Raw genomic sequence first — 16,352 nt, 5'->3', positions numbered from 1 at the left:
ACTCCATTCTGTGTGGGGCTCTACCCCCTGAATGCGACTGACAGCAGCAGTGACGTCAAAAGGGAAGCTGCTGGGTAAGAACTGTCTCTCTCCGAGAACTCACCCCCAAACGTGATGAAGGAAGCAGAAAGCAACTGCACCCTTCTCCTGCCACCCACACTCCATAATGTGTGACAGCTGGACACTGCAATGAGCATTGTGGGCTCAATTCTGCCCTCAGTTACTGGGGTGCAGCAGAAAGGTAAACTGGGGTGAGATTAGCCCCATAAATTGTCCTGAACCTGAATTCCCAGACTTCCTTCCTGTTACATCTGTGCTCCCAATCACACTAGACACACACACTGTGTTGAGGACTGGGTCAAGTATCAGTTGGGAGGAGGGCGATGCTGAACTTCTGTGAGTTCAAGTGGTTACAATTCTTCAAATGATGTGTGATTTCCAGTAATCAGCAGTAAAGCTCTGAGCCACACCACATCCTCCTACTTCTCCACCTCCTATAAGTATTTTACTTTCACATTCCAAGTGACTATTTATTTTTACAGTGCGACGGAGGAGGGTGGGGGAGATAGCTCAGTGGTTTGAACACTGGCCCACTAAACCCAGGGTTGCGAGCTCAATCTTTGAGGGGGCCATTTAAGGATGCGAGGCAAACATTGGGGATTGGTCCTGCTTTGAGCAGGTGGTTGGACTAGATGACCTCCTGAGGTCCCTCCCAATCCTGATAATCTATGATCACTTGGCAAACACAACAGTATGAAACTTCATTGGGAGTTGTGTTTTCTGTTGATTCTACTAGAGAAGAAGAGGTAGGTGTATTTGTTAAAATGCAGGTGAAGAAGCAGCCTTCTTATCTCTGATCCACTGGTTTACAGAGGCTGTTTTTACGGTCAGCGGCTTTGCTGCAAAAGCATGCTGTTTCATACAGTCCTTACTAAAAAATGACCAGTGCTAATCTAAAACATGGGGGGGGGGACTTTTTTTTATCACTATACACTGCTTTTATAAACAGTTTTTCTGTGTTTTTAACCCTGGGTTGTTTCTGCATGCTCACTTTTTATTGAAACATATATGCAAAGGGGTTAAATACAAAATTGTTTCTTCAGATAAACTTATTTTTCAAAGTGGTCTCCTTCTATTCTAATCCACTAACTTAAAAAGGCTGCTTCAAATTGTTCTCACTAAAAACCCCATAGGGAAAAGCTTTTAAAAACTTTTTCTTAGTAAGGGTTTGTGGGTTTAGACCTGGGGTGCTTCTGGATGCTCTATTTTTATTGCAATACACATATGAAAAAGTGCTAAATGAAGGAATGCGTCTTCATATAGGCTTGTCTTTTAAAGTGTTTATCCCTTTACAAGCCTTTCACCTCTATTTGTTAAAAACTTTAACAAATTACTTTTATAAACTAACTGGCTGTGGTTTTAACCCTGAGGTAATTTCTTTTTTTTAATTTTACCTTGTTAATAAGATTAGTTACAAAGCAATGCCTTCTTCACATTACAAAAGAAAATGTTTATTTCAACAAGTATTTGGTTTAATTTTGTTTTAAAAGCAGGCCTAGGACTTTCTTGTTATGTTCTGGCCTTCTTATCTCTGATCCACTGACTCACAGATGCTGTTTTGTTGAAAAAGCATGCTGCTTCAAAATGTTCTTATTAAAAAATGACCAATGTTAGTCTAAAACAGGGGTGGGCAAACTTTTTGGCCAAGGGCCACATCGGGGTTGCAAAATTGTATGGAGGGCCAGGTAGGGAAGGCTGTGCCCCCCAAACAGCCTGGCCCCACCCCCTATCTGGCCCCCTCCCACTTCCTGCCCCCTGACTGCCCCCCTAAGAACCCCTTGGCCCATCCAACCCCCCCTGCTCCTTGTCCCCTGACTGCCCCCTCCAGAGACCCCCCATCCTAACTGCCCCCCCCAGGAACCTCCCACCCAACCCCCCTTGCTCCCTGTCCCCTGACTGCCCTGGCCCCATCCAACCCCCTGCCCCCTGACAGACCCCTGGGACTCCCACACCCCATCCAACCCCCCCACACCCTGACCGCCCCTTCCAGAGACCCCCTGCCCCTAACCACCACCCCGGGACCCCACCCCCATCCAACCCACCCTGCTCCCTGTCCCCTGACTGCCCCCTGAGAACCCCTTATCACGCCGCTTAGAGCAGCGTGCTAGACACGCTGCCCCACAGGAGCGCACAGCCCCGCCCCCCAAAGTGCTGCCCGAATGGCGGCGTGGCTCTGGGGGAGGGGGGAAGGCAGGGGAGGGACCGGGGGGTCGGGCAGGATGGTGCCGCGGGCAGGATGTGGCCTGCGGGCCGTGGTTTGCCCACCCCGGTCTAAAATACAGGGAGAAACTTTTTTATCAATATACATTACTTTTATAAACAGGTTCTCTGTGTTTTTAACCCTGGGATGTTTCAGCATGCTATTTTTTTTTAATTGAAACACATATGCAAAAGGGCTAAATGAAGGAATGTGTCTTCATATAGGCTTTTCTTTTCAAGTGTTTATTTTCTTACAAGCTTTAATATAACTTTCACCTCTATTTGTTAAAAAGTGGGAGAAGAAGCAATCTTCTCTCTCATCCACTGGCTCATAGATGCTGTTTTTGCTGCAGCTTCAAATTGTCCTCACTAAAAAAAGCACAGGGAAAAGCTTTTAAAAGCTTTTTGTTAGTTAGGGTTTGTGGGTTTAACCCTGAGTTTATTTGAACATAAGCTTTCGTGAGCTACAGCTCACTTCATCGGATGCACTTGGTGGAAAATACAGAGGGGAGATTTATATACACACACACAGAGAACATGAAACAATGGGTTTATCATACACACTGTAAGGAGAGCGATCACTTAAGATGAGCCATCACCAGCAGCGGGAGGGGGGAAAGGAGGAAAACCTTTCATGGTGACAAACAAGGTAGGCTATTTCCAGCAGTTAACAAGAACATCTGCAAAAAGAAAAGGAGTACTTGTGGCACCTTAGAGACTAACAAAAAGTACTCCTTTTCTTTTTGCGAATACAGACTAACACGGCTGCTACTCTGAGACAAGAACATCTGAGGAACAGTGGGGGGTGGGGTGGGGTGGGGGGAGAAATACCATGGGGAAATAGTTTTACTTTGTGTAATGACTCATCCATTCCCAGTTTCTATTCAAGCCTAAGTTAATTTCACTCTCCTGACAGTGTGTATGATAAACCCATTGTTTCATGTTCTCTGTGCATGTATATCAATTTCCCCTCTGTATTTTCCACCAAATGCATCCGATGAAGTGAGCTGTAGCTCACGAAAGCTTGTGCTCAAATAAATTTGTTAGTCTCTAAGGTGCCACAAGTCCTCCTCTTCTTTTGGTCAATCCAAAGGCGGTGATAACAAGCCTGAGGGGCTCTGAACCTGGGAAGTTGCCTCATTTGGCAAAAAGACTTGGAAGGGTAAAATCTCTCTTTCTCTTTGACTTTGACTCAACCACATTCTCTCTATCTTTGCTCTTTGCAAAGGGGTTTTCTTTTCCCTTTTCTTGCCCTGTTCTTTCTTTTAACCTATCTTTATATGTTTCTCTTTTTTATTTAACTCTTTTTAAATGCTTTTTTTTAACCTACCCTTGTATTTAATCGTTTAAATACTTTTCTATCACCTTTGTTACCATGTGCTTACTAAACAGGCTCTGCCTCAATAAATTTCCTCTTTTTTGCCATGTGTGTTTTCTTAAACCTAGCTTTTAGTATTATTTAATGTTTTTAAATGCTCTTTTCTTAACCTACCCTTATATTTAACAGTTTAAATGTTTTTTATTAGCCACCCTTTATATTTTTTACTATGTGTTTACTAAACAGGCTTTGCCTTAGTAAATTTCCTTTTTAAACCTAGCTTTCAATATTATTTAATGTTTTTAAATGCTCTTTTCTTCACTTACCCTTATATTGAATAGTTTAATTGTGTTTTTCTTAACCTGCCTTTATAGTTTTTACAATGTGCTTACTAAACAGGCTCTTCCTTAGTAAATTTCCTTTTTTGGCCATGTGTGATTTTTTTAAACCTACTTTTTCTCTTTTATTTAACTCTTTTTAAATGCTCTTTTCTTAACCTACCCTTATATTTAATACACTTTACATTTATTTCAAAAATTTCTATTCTTTAACATGCCAAACTAGGCCTTTAGAATCATCTCTCCTTATTCAACCTCACCAAAAATTTCTCTCTTCTTTCATAACTTGCCTCTCTTCTTTCAAACTAACCCTTTAAAAACAAAAATCTCAATTTTTTAAAAGTTTTATCTTTCTATTCTTTAAAAACATGCCAAACTAGGCCTTTACAATCGTGTCTCCTTACTCAACCTCACCAAATAATCTTTCTTTCCTTTTTTCCTCTAAACCTTACCCAAACTTTTTTTTTTAATCTTTAAACTCTCTTACTCTATTCTTTCAGCCTTTTTCTCTAAATTTATCAAAGCACAAACATAGACGACTCCTCCTATTCAAACATATTTTTTTCAAAATGGCCAATAGCACCAAACTTTGGCGCCAACGGAAATGGGGTTGGAGGGCGGGACCAATGTTCCTTCTAATTTTTGACAGGCCGTGTGCACAAAAAATTTCTTCTGTGCCAATTTTTGTGTTTCTGTGCAAATTTTTGTGCGTGTGGTGTTTCGCCGTGTGCGTGGGGTTTAGGATCTGTGTGTGTGTGTGTGTGTGTGTGTGTGTGTGCACTCGCATAGCTTAGAGGGAAACAGTGGGCGGGACATAAGCCCTAAATGGAAACCTTTCAAAAAATACATGGTGATGAATACTATTGAGGTTATACTACTTATTGCTTTCACTGGACAGCAGGGCCGGTGCAACCACTAGGTGAACTAGGCGGTCGCTTAGGGCACCAAGTGGTTGGGGGCGCCAAAAAGCGGTGCCCTGGGCTGGCAAAGAGGAGGCACCGGAGAGCCAGTGTCGGCTTGCGAGGGTGGCGAGCCCCAGCCATGGAGGAGCCGGCACGGCGCAGGGGGGCAGCAGCACCTCCCGCCCCTCCTGCCCAGACTGCGGCCCGGCGCCCCCTCTCTCCCCTCCTGCCAGGGGCTCCTGCAGGCTGCAGCAGATGCATGCGGGCAGTGGCCCCCGTGCACCCCCCGAATCCCCTCTTGCCGCGCTCGGGCTTTGCAGCTCCCCGGCATGTGAGCCAACGCTGGGGCGTGGGGCCCTGAGCCTGCTCCGGGAAGGGCAGCAGCGGTGGCAGCTCACACTCCTGGGAGCCGCAGAGCCCGAGCGCGGCGAGGGGGGAGCAGGGGGTGCATGGGGGCTGCCGCCTGCTCCCCTCCCACTGCCTCAGCACTCTGCGGGGGGAGTTGCTGTGCGCGCGGCAGCCCGGCAGCATGTTTTGTCTCCATGTGGTGCCAGCATCTGACCGGCGTGGGCATGGTAAGGGGAGTCCTGGGGGAGTCAGGGAGCAGGGGGAGGGTTGGATGGGAGTTCTAGGGGGGGCCTGTCAGGGGGCGGGGGTGTGGAGAGGGATCAGAGCAGTGAGTCAGGGGATGGGGGGGTTAGATGGGTCGGGAGTTGTGGAGGTCCTGTCAGGGGGGTGGGGAATGTTTGGATGGGGCGTGGGAGTCCCGGGGCTCTGTCTGGGGGCGGGGGTGTGGATAAGGGTTGGGGACAAGTAGGGGGTAGGGTCCTAGGGGGTCAGTTAGGGTGGGGGGGGTCTCAGGAGGGGGCAGTCAGGGGACAAGGAACAGGGAGGCTTAGGTAGGGGGTGGGCTTCTGGGGGGCAGTTAGGTGCAGGGGTCCCAGGAGGGGGCAGTCAGGGGACAAGGGGTGGGGGGGCATTGGAGGTTCTGAGGGGGCAGTCAGGGGGTGGGAAGTGGGAGGGAGTGGATGGGGGCAGGGCTAGGGTGGGGCTCTCTCCATCTTTTTTGATTGTTGAAATATTGTAACCCTAGGCGAGGGGGGGAGCCGGGGGTCGCAGGGGGGCTGGCGCCCGCATGCATCCGCTGCAGCCTGCAGGAGCCCCCGGGCCGCAGGGGGGCGGGGGGGCAGCTGCTCCCTGCTAGTGCCGCCGCCACCTTTGCAGGGCTGCTGCCCCCCCTGCGCCGTGCCAGCTCCTCCATGGCTGGGGCTCGCCGCCCCCGCAAGCCGATGCTCTGGCTCTCCGTTGCCTCCGGAAGGCGGCTCCTCCCTGCCGAGCTGCTGCAGCAGCCCAAGCCCGGAAAAGCCAGTGAGTGGACTCGGGGTGGGGGCCGCCGGGTGGGGTGGGGAGGGCCTGCGGGGGGGCTGTGCACCCTCCAGGGGAGTTCAGGGGGCGGGGAGAGGGGAGCCTGGTCTGGGGAGCAGCACCTGGGCAGGCTGGCCCCTGGGGTCTATAAAGGCTTGTTGGGATTTGCCCCTCAATGAACCAATGTATGGGGCGGGGGGGAGGGCGCAAGGTGGAAGTTTCGCCTAGGGCTCAAAATATCCTTGCACCGGCCCTGCCTGACAGTGTGCAACACTATCTCCGACTTGCCCTGCTGTCTGTCTCACAGTTTACTGAAGCTCATTCATATTTCCTTTATCTCTGCTTTTCACATCAATGTGATTGTGGTGGGTGACACAAACATCATGGGGGATGAGGGGCATCCTCCTAATTCTGAAGAAAGGCCAAGAAGAAATTTGTATGAAGAGAGTCTTATGGATCTTGGTTTCTTTTCAGAGTCTGTAATCATGGAGAATAAGACCCAGGAATGTAACTGGCTCTGAGTCCTCAGAGACAGTGAATCCTCAAGGTATTGTCTTTAATTCTACAGCACTGTTCACTCTGCAGAGGTAGAGGACAAAGTCCTTCCTAAACAGAAAGGTTGCTTATCTGGGAGCAACCCCTCTATGAGCCCCTCTTTCCCTTCCTAGACCTGCAGGTTTCAAAGAGATAACAAGGGTCCCATCTTCTTCACCATCCCCTCTGCCCAGCTCTGCAGTGTTCCCTCCAGTCTATCCTCCAGTGCTTGTCCAAGGCCTGGGACATTCACGCCTTCCCTTGGGAGACTGTTCTGCAGTCTGATACTGTATTGTAGTATTCCTTATATTCCTCAGAAGTGTCCCATTACTCCGTGAGATCTATTAGTCCTAGTCATACCCCTTCTCTCAGGAAGCCATGTGCTCTGTTACCTACAACATGGCACTGAGAGCCAAGAACTCCTGACTCCTAATACAGTCAGTCCCTCTAACGCCAGCATTTATTTTTGCTGCTCTTCTGTGTATTCCCTCAGTTGCCCCACGTATTGCCGGTATTAAGGTGTCCAGAACTAGAAGGAAAATATTAATGGGAGTTTCACCAATGTCATGCAGAGGAGGTCATCAAATCTGGTCAATGTTAATTAATAGGCCTGAGCCATCCTCTCCCTACCCTGCCAATAACTGGCAGCGACTACAGAATCTACACTGGGAATGGGTGAATCTTGTGTAGTCTAAGGTTTTCAGTGCCCCTCATGAAACTGTTCTAGCTTCACAAGACTAGACTGAACTGGCAAATCTTTTTCCTTTGAAATTTAATATATGAATTCCCCTTTTATGCATCCAAGAGAGACGCACCTCTCAGAACAGTGTTTCCAGGTAATAGTATTTCTGTGTTGTGTGTTAGAGAGAGAAGAGCAAGGTTGTCGAAAGTGGGAGTCCTGTGTATGATATTTGTGCTCCAGTATTTCAACCAACTTTATTCAACTCCTCTTCTCATCCCATCACAGCCAAATCCCAGTGCCCCATGTCCATAATCTTTGTATTTTCGTATTCCCACCCTCTGCTGCATTTTTCACACCCCTTTTTAATTAGATACTCTTCTTTCTTCTACATTTTGCACCGTCTTGCATAAGCATAAATCAAACCCACTAATGTCAGTCAGACTTCCAGCCCCACAATGTTAAAGTGGGTTTGAAACTGGCACGATGAGTTTTGCCCACCTTGAGTAGAAGCCACTAGTATTAGGGTATCACGTCCTCCAGGCCCCTTTCCTGCTGCTAAGAGGTCTGCAGTTGCTTGTGCTGAGGGAACCTAGTGATACTACAGCTATTCTACTATACCACTGGTAGCCTGGGTTCCTTGACAAACTGCAAATCAGTGTTTCCCCATCTTAGACCAGACTCAAATCTTGCCTGTACCACTCACTGCTGAAAGTGAAGGTTGCATATGCACCGTTAGGGCTTCAGGGAGTGGGCATGGCTAAAAACAGAGCTGGAGCTTTTATTTACACACTATGGGCTACATTCTGCTCTGACCGACAGTCACTGAAGTCAATGCAAGGCAGTGGAGTAACACAGGGGAATTAGGTCCAACATCTGAACATGGAGGCTAGCAAATTTCTCTCATGCTTTTGTACCAAGCAGATCAGTCTTGCCAATGTCCCTCTGGATACAATAGTAGCCGGTACACAATACCCAAATGAATTGGAAAATGTAGACTTGCCAAACCCATAATCTAACTCATGCTTTTCAATGAGCAATTCAGACAATGGTCCCAATAAATCCATCAATGCCTCATTGATTATTTTGTTCTGTTTTATTGTGCAGCACCAGCTGGTAACACTGCATCGCCAAGGCGTAGGGCTGAGGAACTTGTGGGAATTGCCAACAGAGCCGCTCCACCAATATCACCAACCAGAAGGTAACTTTTCTGAAAACAGGGTCTTAGAAGGAAAGTGTCTCTTCAGGGTCATTGCTGTGATGTTCTGACTCTTGTTCTACACACCAGAGACAAAACCTGGCTCACAAAGGTCTGAGAACAATGGGCCTCATTCTTCACTTGCTCACACCAGCTTTGATGTGGTATAATTCCATTGGTTCTAATGGAGTCACTCCTGGTTCTTGCTGGTGTACTGGAGGGGAGGACTGGCACAACAGGAAGTTGCACCAGGCTGGGGGGCAGTCCTTGAATGAGGCTGGAGGAAGGAAGGGCCATGCAATGCAAGGGGAACAATGGGGGATAATACTGAGGGACTAGAGCCTGGATTCAGGGTGAGGATGGGGACCAGGAGCCACGGGGAGGCCAAGGCATGGCAAAAAATGGGACTGGTTCAGGTTGCAGCGAGGTAAAAATGGGGTTGGGAGGGACTAGGACATGGGGGCAGATGGGTGGCAGGACTAGGAAAACAGGGTGCAGGGAACTGGAGAGGCCATATCTGGAGTATTGCATCCAGTTTTGGCCCCCCCACTACAGAAGGGATGTTGACAAATTGGAGATAGTCCAGCTCAGGGCAACGAAAATTATTAGGGGACTGCGGCACATGACTTCTGAGGAGATGCTGAGGGAACTGGGCTTATTTAGCTTTCAGAAGAGAAGAGTGAGGGGGGAATTTGATAGCAGCCTTCAAACAACTGAAGGGGGGTTCCAAAGAATCATAAAACCATAGAAGATTAGGATTGGAAGAGACTTCAGGAGGTCATCTAGTCCAATCCCCTACTCAAAGCAGGACTAACACCAACTAAATTATCCCAGCCAGGGCTTTGTCAAGCCGGGCCTTAAAAACCCCTGAGGGTGACTATTCCACCACCTCCCTAGGTAACCCATTTCAGTGCTTCACCACCCTCCTTGTGAAATAGTGTTTCCTAATATCCAACCTAGACCTCCCCCACTGCAACTTGAGACCATTGCTCCTTGTTCAGTCATCTGCCACCACTGAGAACGGCCAAACTTCATCCCCTCAGGAACCCCCCTTCAGGTAGTTGAAGGCTGCTATTAAATCCCCTCTCACTCTTCTCTTCTGCAGACTAAATACACCCAGTTCCCTCAACCTCTCCTCGTAAGTCATGTGCCCCAACCCCCTGATCATTTTCGTTGCCCTCCACTGGGCTCTCTCCAATTTGTCCACATTCTTTCTGTAGTTGGGGGGACCAAAACTAGACACAATACTCTAGGTGTGGCCTCACCAGTGCCAAATAGAGAGGAATAATCACCTCCCTCTATCTGCTGGCAATGCTCCTACTAATGCAGTCCAATATGCCGTTAGCCTTCTTGGCAACAAGGGCACACTGCTGACACATATCCAGCTTCTTGTCCTCTGTAATCCCCAGGTCCTTTTCTGCAGAAATGCTGCTTAGCCAGTCGGTCCCCAGCCTTAGTGGTGCATGGGATTCTTCCATCCTAAGTGCAGGACTCTGCACTTGGCCTTATTGAACCTCATCAGATTTCTTTTGGCCCAATCCTCCAATTTGTTGAGATCACTCTGGCCCCTATCCCTACCCTCCAGCATATCTACCTCTCCCCTCAGCTTAGTGTCATCTGCGAATTTGCTGAGGGTGCAATCCACACCATCATCCAGATCATTAATAAAGGTGTTGAACAAAACTGGCCCCAGGACCGACCCCTGGGGCACTCCACTTGATACTGGCTGTCAACTGTCGAGCTGCTGATCACTAGCTGTTGATCTAGGTGTCTATCACCTGAGCTCACATGTGGATCAAGGTGATACGCTGTGCCATTGCTCTGGAGCCACATCTGTAAACTGAGACTCTTGAGTACTTTCCGCAGAAGCTTTCTGAGAACATGTGTTGTGCTCATTAAGTTCTCTGCCTGCTTCAGCTGGAAGTTCTGCTTTTGGATTTTTTGCCAGAAAACAAAGCTTCTGGTATAAAAGCTGATATTTCAAAGCGCTCTTAAATCCACAGGCACACCCTGATTGGCTTGAAGATTCTCATTTGTGCCAGGGACAGAAGAGGTGCAAGAATGGGAGTATTTGGTGAAAGAGTTCCTCAGATACATCCACTTCAGTAAGAAGCTGATTTTAATATTTCCATTGCTCAAAAATGCATGTCTGAGATAGAGGTAATGGTGCAAATGTGGGGTTCTTAGAATAAAATCATCTGAGAATATAACTTGTCCAAGTATCACCTTTACCCGAGAGTATGTAACATCATCTCCCATTTCACCTGGCCAGCTCCCCCGCAGTTTACTGAGAATTATTCTTATTTGCCCTGTCTCTTCTTTTCATGGGTGTTTCATCTATATGCCTGTGGTGTGTGACCCTGGGTGTGAAGGCACCATCCTCCTCCTGAAGAAAAGCCAGGATGAAATCTGTCTGGGAAAACAGGAAAATCAGGACAGTCTAAAGGATCTTGTTTTCTTTTCATAGTCTTTTTATGTAAGGAATACACCCAGGAATTCAGATGGCCCTGAGTCTTCAGAGATGGTGATTTCTCAAGGTTTTATAGCAGAGTGACAGCCCTGCTATAGTTAAGGTTAGGACAATGTTTCCGTTGAAAGCTCACTTTTCTAAGTGCTCTAAAATTTACAGGGTTACTCAGATTGCCTTTCTTCATAGGGATGAGGGGTTCTGTTAGTAATCCATATTTGGAGACATTTGACCAAGGGCTTCCTGAGGTATAGTTGCCCCCCAAAAAGAATTTCTTAAACGTGAGAGCTTTTAGCAACCTTTTTGTGCTCACAGATAGAGCTCAAACCAGGGCTCAGATCGTTGCATCAAGAAATTCAACACTCGACAGTTACCCCAAGAGAGGAGATGGCACCCGCCAGCCCTTGGGGGAAAATCAAATTAAAAGATTATTTGAAAAAGATTTTGCTGCTCTAGCGTAGCTCCTCAGAAGCCTCTTGCGCTAAATGAAAAGCTAGGTTAACTATCTAGAAAACTACCTCTGCCTTACAGCACCTCAGTACCTGTGAGGGAATATCACAGTCATTAATTCTAAGCTTCAACCTGCCCCAGTCTCTGTGAGTTCAAATCCAACCCACTGAAGAAATCTGAAGTAAAAGGGGATTTTTACTGTAGGGAAATGTAATCCGAGTACAGCAGAATCAAGAAAACAAGCTGAAACTATTTTTGAACAGAAAATAACTACTCAAACTAATACTCCCAGGGAGGTGAGGGGTGATTAGGGGTGCAAGAGTAGGTGGGAATAGGGGGACAGGGTTTGGGCCTGCAGCGAGGGATGGGGGTATGATTAGGAGGGGGATACATGGAAATGGAAGAGAAGGAAGATGAGTCAGGGGTTAGGTAGGGGGGAATGGGATAAGGATTGGGGGAAAGGGAGGTGGGGGGGTCAGAGAATGTGAGAGGTATCAGAGGAAGTTGGGGATTTAAGGTGGGAGGGGCCTGTTAGCCCTGACTTGTCCCCTTCCACATGTGTTCTTGGATCTAGGGGTGCCCTACCCCTCTGCAGGGATCTGAGCCCTTCTTCCTGCCTGCTATGTGTTCTGGAATCTGGGGCATCCTGCTCCTCTTGCTGTGTCTGAGCCCCTCTTCCTGGCCATCCATGTTGAGCTGGGATCTGGTTGAATGAATATAACACAAATTTAAACACCTGAAATCCAGAAACTGAATAAAGATACACTTCATCCCTGTGCTGGAGGAAGCATGGTTGGGGTGGACTGGCCAGAGTGTTTGGAGGAGGATCCTCATCTGGAGGGGACACAGACTGGTTGGATCTGGAGCATGGCTGGGGAAGCCTGGATGAAGCAGGGGCAGGAATCCCAGCTGAGGGTGGGACTCAGCTACTGAATGAATCCTAAAGTATAACTACATTGGTTGTAATAAGTAACAGCTAAACTAACTGATCAACAGTTAAAGATCTACCTGGTGAAGGGGAGGCCACAAAGTAGGCACTCGGGGAACTAGTTGTTCCAAGACTTGCTACCTGGCAGTCATGAAAGAAGTGAGCTGGGGTTGGAGCTGCTGCTCCTTATCAATCCTCAGGACCAAATGTTTGGTTCCATGAGGGAGAATGTGGACACTAGTGTGCTAAAGGGCACCAAAGATGCATGCATATCCCAGAAATGGGAAACCATCTGGGCTGTTCACAGAGGAGCATGGATAGATCAGATATTGCTAGCTGCCTGATACAACCTCAGGCCACATAGTGAGCCCACAGAGGCAGCGAGGAACCCACTGGACTGCAGTAGAAATCTACTCCTGCTGTGTGACTGGAATCTGCTTCAGCAGCCGTCACTCCAAAGCATGAAGGCACTACAGCTTCTCAATGGGCTAAATGAAAATGGATAGCTTGTCTCCTGGGAGGAGGTAATAGGCCAATCTCCCAGTTCTGGCTGTGGTAGAAGGAGGTCTTAGGGGTGAGAAAGGAAGGAGAATCAGTCCTATCGACGCATGTACACACTAGACTCATGATCACACATGGACACACATACATATTTTCGAGTAAAGAGAAGGGGAGGTTAATGCAATGAGAAAATGGTCCTTCCTCATGTTTACTTGGGGGTGTTAGAGTGGCAGAACAGGTGATCTGAGCATGTTATCCAGCACATGAGGGGATGACACAAACCATCCCAACTCTGAATAAGAAGGGAGCATTTATCAAAAAGAGCCAGATACTCCATTTCCTAGAAATGGCCAGAAAACAAAGGAACTGAAAGTGAAAGGCCAGTAAGAGTATGGTGGGGGGAGGCAGAGAGAAAGGTGGGGATCTGGGTGAGCCTGATAATTGCTAGGATATGAGATTGCTTCATTGTTTATCTGCATATAGTAACTTGTTTGTAGAGTGCAGCTCTCATCTGATAATGATTGTCTGTCCAGAAATCCAGCAACTCTGTAACTGTAAAGACAACACAGTCCACTGAGGGCAAAGAGAGCAGGGCTAGTTGAAATGTAAGTGACTGAGTGTCCTGCCAGCCACCTCAGAGGACCTGGTCTCAATCTGTGCAGAGAAAGGTGGGGTCTGTGTTTATGCCATTCTCCTCTACACCATTAATGAAAGTATTAAATAAGATTGGATGAGACATCAGTCCCTGTGGGATTCATTAGCCCTCTTCCTACCTGCTGATCTCATGCCCCTTCACAGACAGATACCTATGTGGGGCTGTGTACTTCATGGTTGCATTGTGACCACTGTACACTTGCTCTGCCAGCACAATGTGGCTGCACTGCACATATAAGAAGGCATTGCTGGCAAGTGCGGCACCAGTGAAACTAGGTCTACATTCTATTTCTGTTCAGTGCCCTGAGCAGGAGGGTGATGGAAAGGAAGTGAGCTTGGTCAGGTAGTTCCTCATGTTGGTTGTTCCTGACTGCTGGAGTGGTTATAGTAGCTTGTGTGCATCCCTCAGACCTCCGCTTTTACCAGCATTGGAGACTGAACTGATCCCCAGCAGCCCAAGAACAGGGTGCCAGCCCTGGGCACAGCACCGTTAAATTCCACCGATATTCACACCAGTTACAGCAGACGGTGCACCACAAAGACTTTCCCCTACTTTGAGGGCAACCACCATATTGAGATGAACAGTCCCCTACTCCTTGTCTTCAAACTTCTAAAATCTCCTCCCTGAGGAAGTGGCCTGAAGTGCTAATCTCTGGGTGGAGCTGTCATTAAAAGGGAAAATAACCCTTCCCAGGAGCAGCTCCCTTCACTCCTTCTCCTCTGGGCCTCTGGATTCCCTCTCCCTCTGCCCCCAACATTCACCTAGATCCCCATGGTTTGCCATCTTCTCCACTGAGTTGTGGGATTGATTTAGAGCAGGACTCCTTGGAACAGGGACCTCTGCTTCTCTCTCCCTGTGTTACTATACTGCACTCATTACCATGGTATCCGAGTGTTGACACATATCTGTAAAGCAGCCTCCACACCCACTGCTCTCAGTAAATACCAATGAGAGAGAGTGAAGTAGTTAGGACAGGGACAGGCTCTTTCCTATAACAGTTATAACAGCTTCTCTTTAAGCCTGTCTACACTAGGAAATTTGCACTAGTATAGCTACGCCAATGGAACGAGATAATTTGAATTAGTGGAGTTTATGCTGATGTGGCTAGGTAATTTATCAAAGTAAATTGCACCAGTTCAGAATATTTATATTGTGGAGGGGAAGGGGAATTTCCAGTAGTGTAGCAAAACCTTTGCAAATTTCCTTAATGTAAACAGTCCCATGATTTTAATGTATTTCTTAAAGCCCCAACTGCTGGAATCATGTTATTGCATGACAATCTCCCAAAAGGCTTCACACTTAATGAGTGCCGGGATCTTTCACTGATCTCAGCTAGCAACTCTGATTCCCAGAAATAGTCTTGGGGAGAATGAAATAAAAGTGAGATAATAGTTCAGGTGGTGCCCACAGTCAAACAAGTCAGTGGCAGAGCCAGGAATAGGATCCACGAGTCTGGATTCCTAGTTACCCATTTGCTAACCATTAGACCCCACTCCCCTCCCAGAGTCAGAAATAGAACCCAGGAGTCCTGACTCCCATTCTCCACCACTGTTCTAAATCACTAGGTTCCACTTCCCTTTCAAAGCTTGGAATAGGACCCAGCAGGCCTAACTCCAAGCCATGGTGTTTTAACCACTAGACTTACTCCTTTCCCAGTCAGGGTCAGAACCAGGAGCCTTGACTCCTAGTCCTGCTCTAATTACTATGTTTTCCCTCCCAGAGCTAAAAATAGAACCCAGGACTGCTCTAACCGCTAGACTCTATTCCTTAAGAGTCCTATCTGCTGCCCCTGCTCTACTCCATTAGACAAAGTTGGGAGTGAAAGCAAGCTAACTAGAGGAAGGCTGTGTGAATTCTGTGCAGTACAGCATAACGTTCATGTTACTAAAAGTTTGCCGAAGAAAAGCCATCACGTCCCCTAATGAGAATCATCACTATTTGAATATTGAGTGAGCAATGTAAGGCACATTTAAATGTGAATCTCTGAGCAAGCTGGGACTTTAAATAGCATAAGTGACCTGGGGATGGGCTGTGTGGAATGGGAATGACTTGACTGGATCGAGGTCTGGGTGAATACATATGAAACAGACTGTTGTGTTCCAGATAAACATAGTTAAAACAAAAATCACGATTTTCCAGGTTAAGCCTGAAAACAATCAAAATAGAGAGGTGGGTGAGGTTCTGTGCCTTGCAAAGTGCTGGAGGTCAGACTAGATGATCATGATGGTCCCGTCTGGCCTTCAAGTCTATTAGTCTATAAATCGTATTAGAGAGACATGGAGATTGAACATACCCTGTATGATATGTACAGGGCCTGATAATAAACACATCAGGAAGTTTCAGATCATCTATCAAAACACTGCAAAGAAGAGTGCTGCAGGGTATTTACTCCATAAATAAATCATTAAATAGATACCGCTCCCCAGTGAAACGACTGCAAAAACTATCTGAGAGCAACATCCAACCCATTCTACTACATGGGAGTGAAATCTGGGCCCCAAATCTAAGAACTGATAATATTAACTACTATAAAACCCTAATAGAAACCCTCTGCCTGCAGTCAGTGCATAGGAACTTCAGCACCAGCAGTTGTGGAGCAGAACTGAGCCAATTCTATTAAATCAACAACCAGAAAAGAATGATCAAAACCAAGATGTGCTCAAAATACTAGAACAGCAACTAAAACACCAACACATCAGTTACTGGAAAAACAAATCAAAAATAGCAACAAGCTGGCCTGCTACAGAACCCTGCAGAG

The 16,352-nt window shown here is 47.2% G+C and overlaps 1 protein-coding gene across 3 annotated transcripts in view; it reads left to right on the top strand.

Annotated features, from left to right (window-relative positions):
• The first annotated feature begins 596 nt into the window (after nucleotides 1-596).
• LOC119856856 (up-regulator of cell proliferation-like) overlaps nucleotides 597-16,352 on the top strand; it is a 35,282-nt gene continuing 19,526 nt past the window's right edge. The window contains exons 1-4 of one of the 3 annotated variants that reach the window (XM_043517209.1): nucleotides 597-806; nucleotides 6,657-6,729; nucleotides 8,503-8,596; nucleotides 10,597-10,698. The gene's annotated coding sequence lies outside the window, so the exon portion shown is untranslated. Of the gene's footprint in view, nucleotides 807-6,656; nucleotides 6,730-8,502; nucleotides 8,597-10,348; nucleotides 10,699-16,352 lie in introns of those variants that run through there. The other 2 variants (XM_043517210.1, XM_043517211.1) reach the window with 2 other exon arrangements.

Source organism: Dermochelys coriacea, chromosome 6 (assembly GCF_009764565.3).
Source record: "Dermochelys coriacea isolate rDerCor1 chromosome 6, rDerCor1.pri.v4, whole genome shotgun sequence".
NCBI classification, from domain to species: domain Eukaryota; kingdom Metazoa; phylum Chordata; order Testudines; family Dermochelyidae; genus Dermochelys; species Dermochelys coriacea.
The sequence above is the reverse complement of the archived record's forward strand: the minus strand, read 5'-3'. Positions and strand labels throughout refer to the sequence as shown.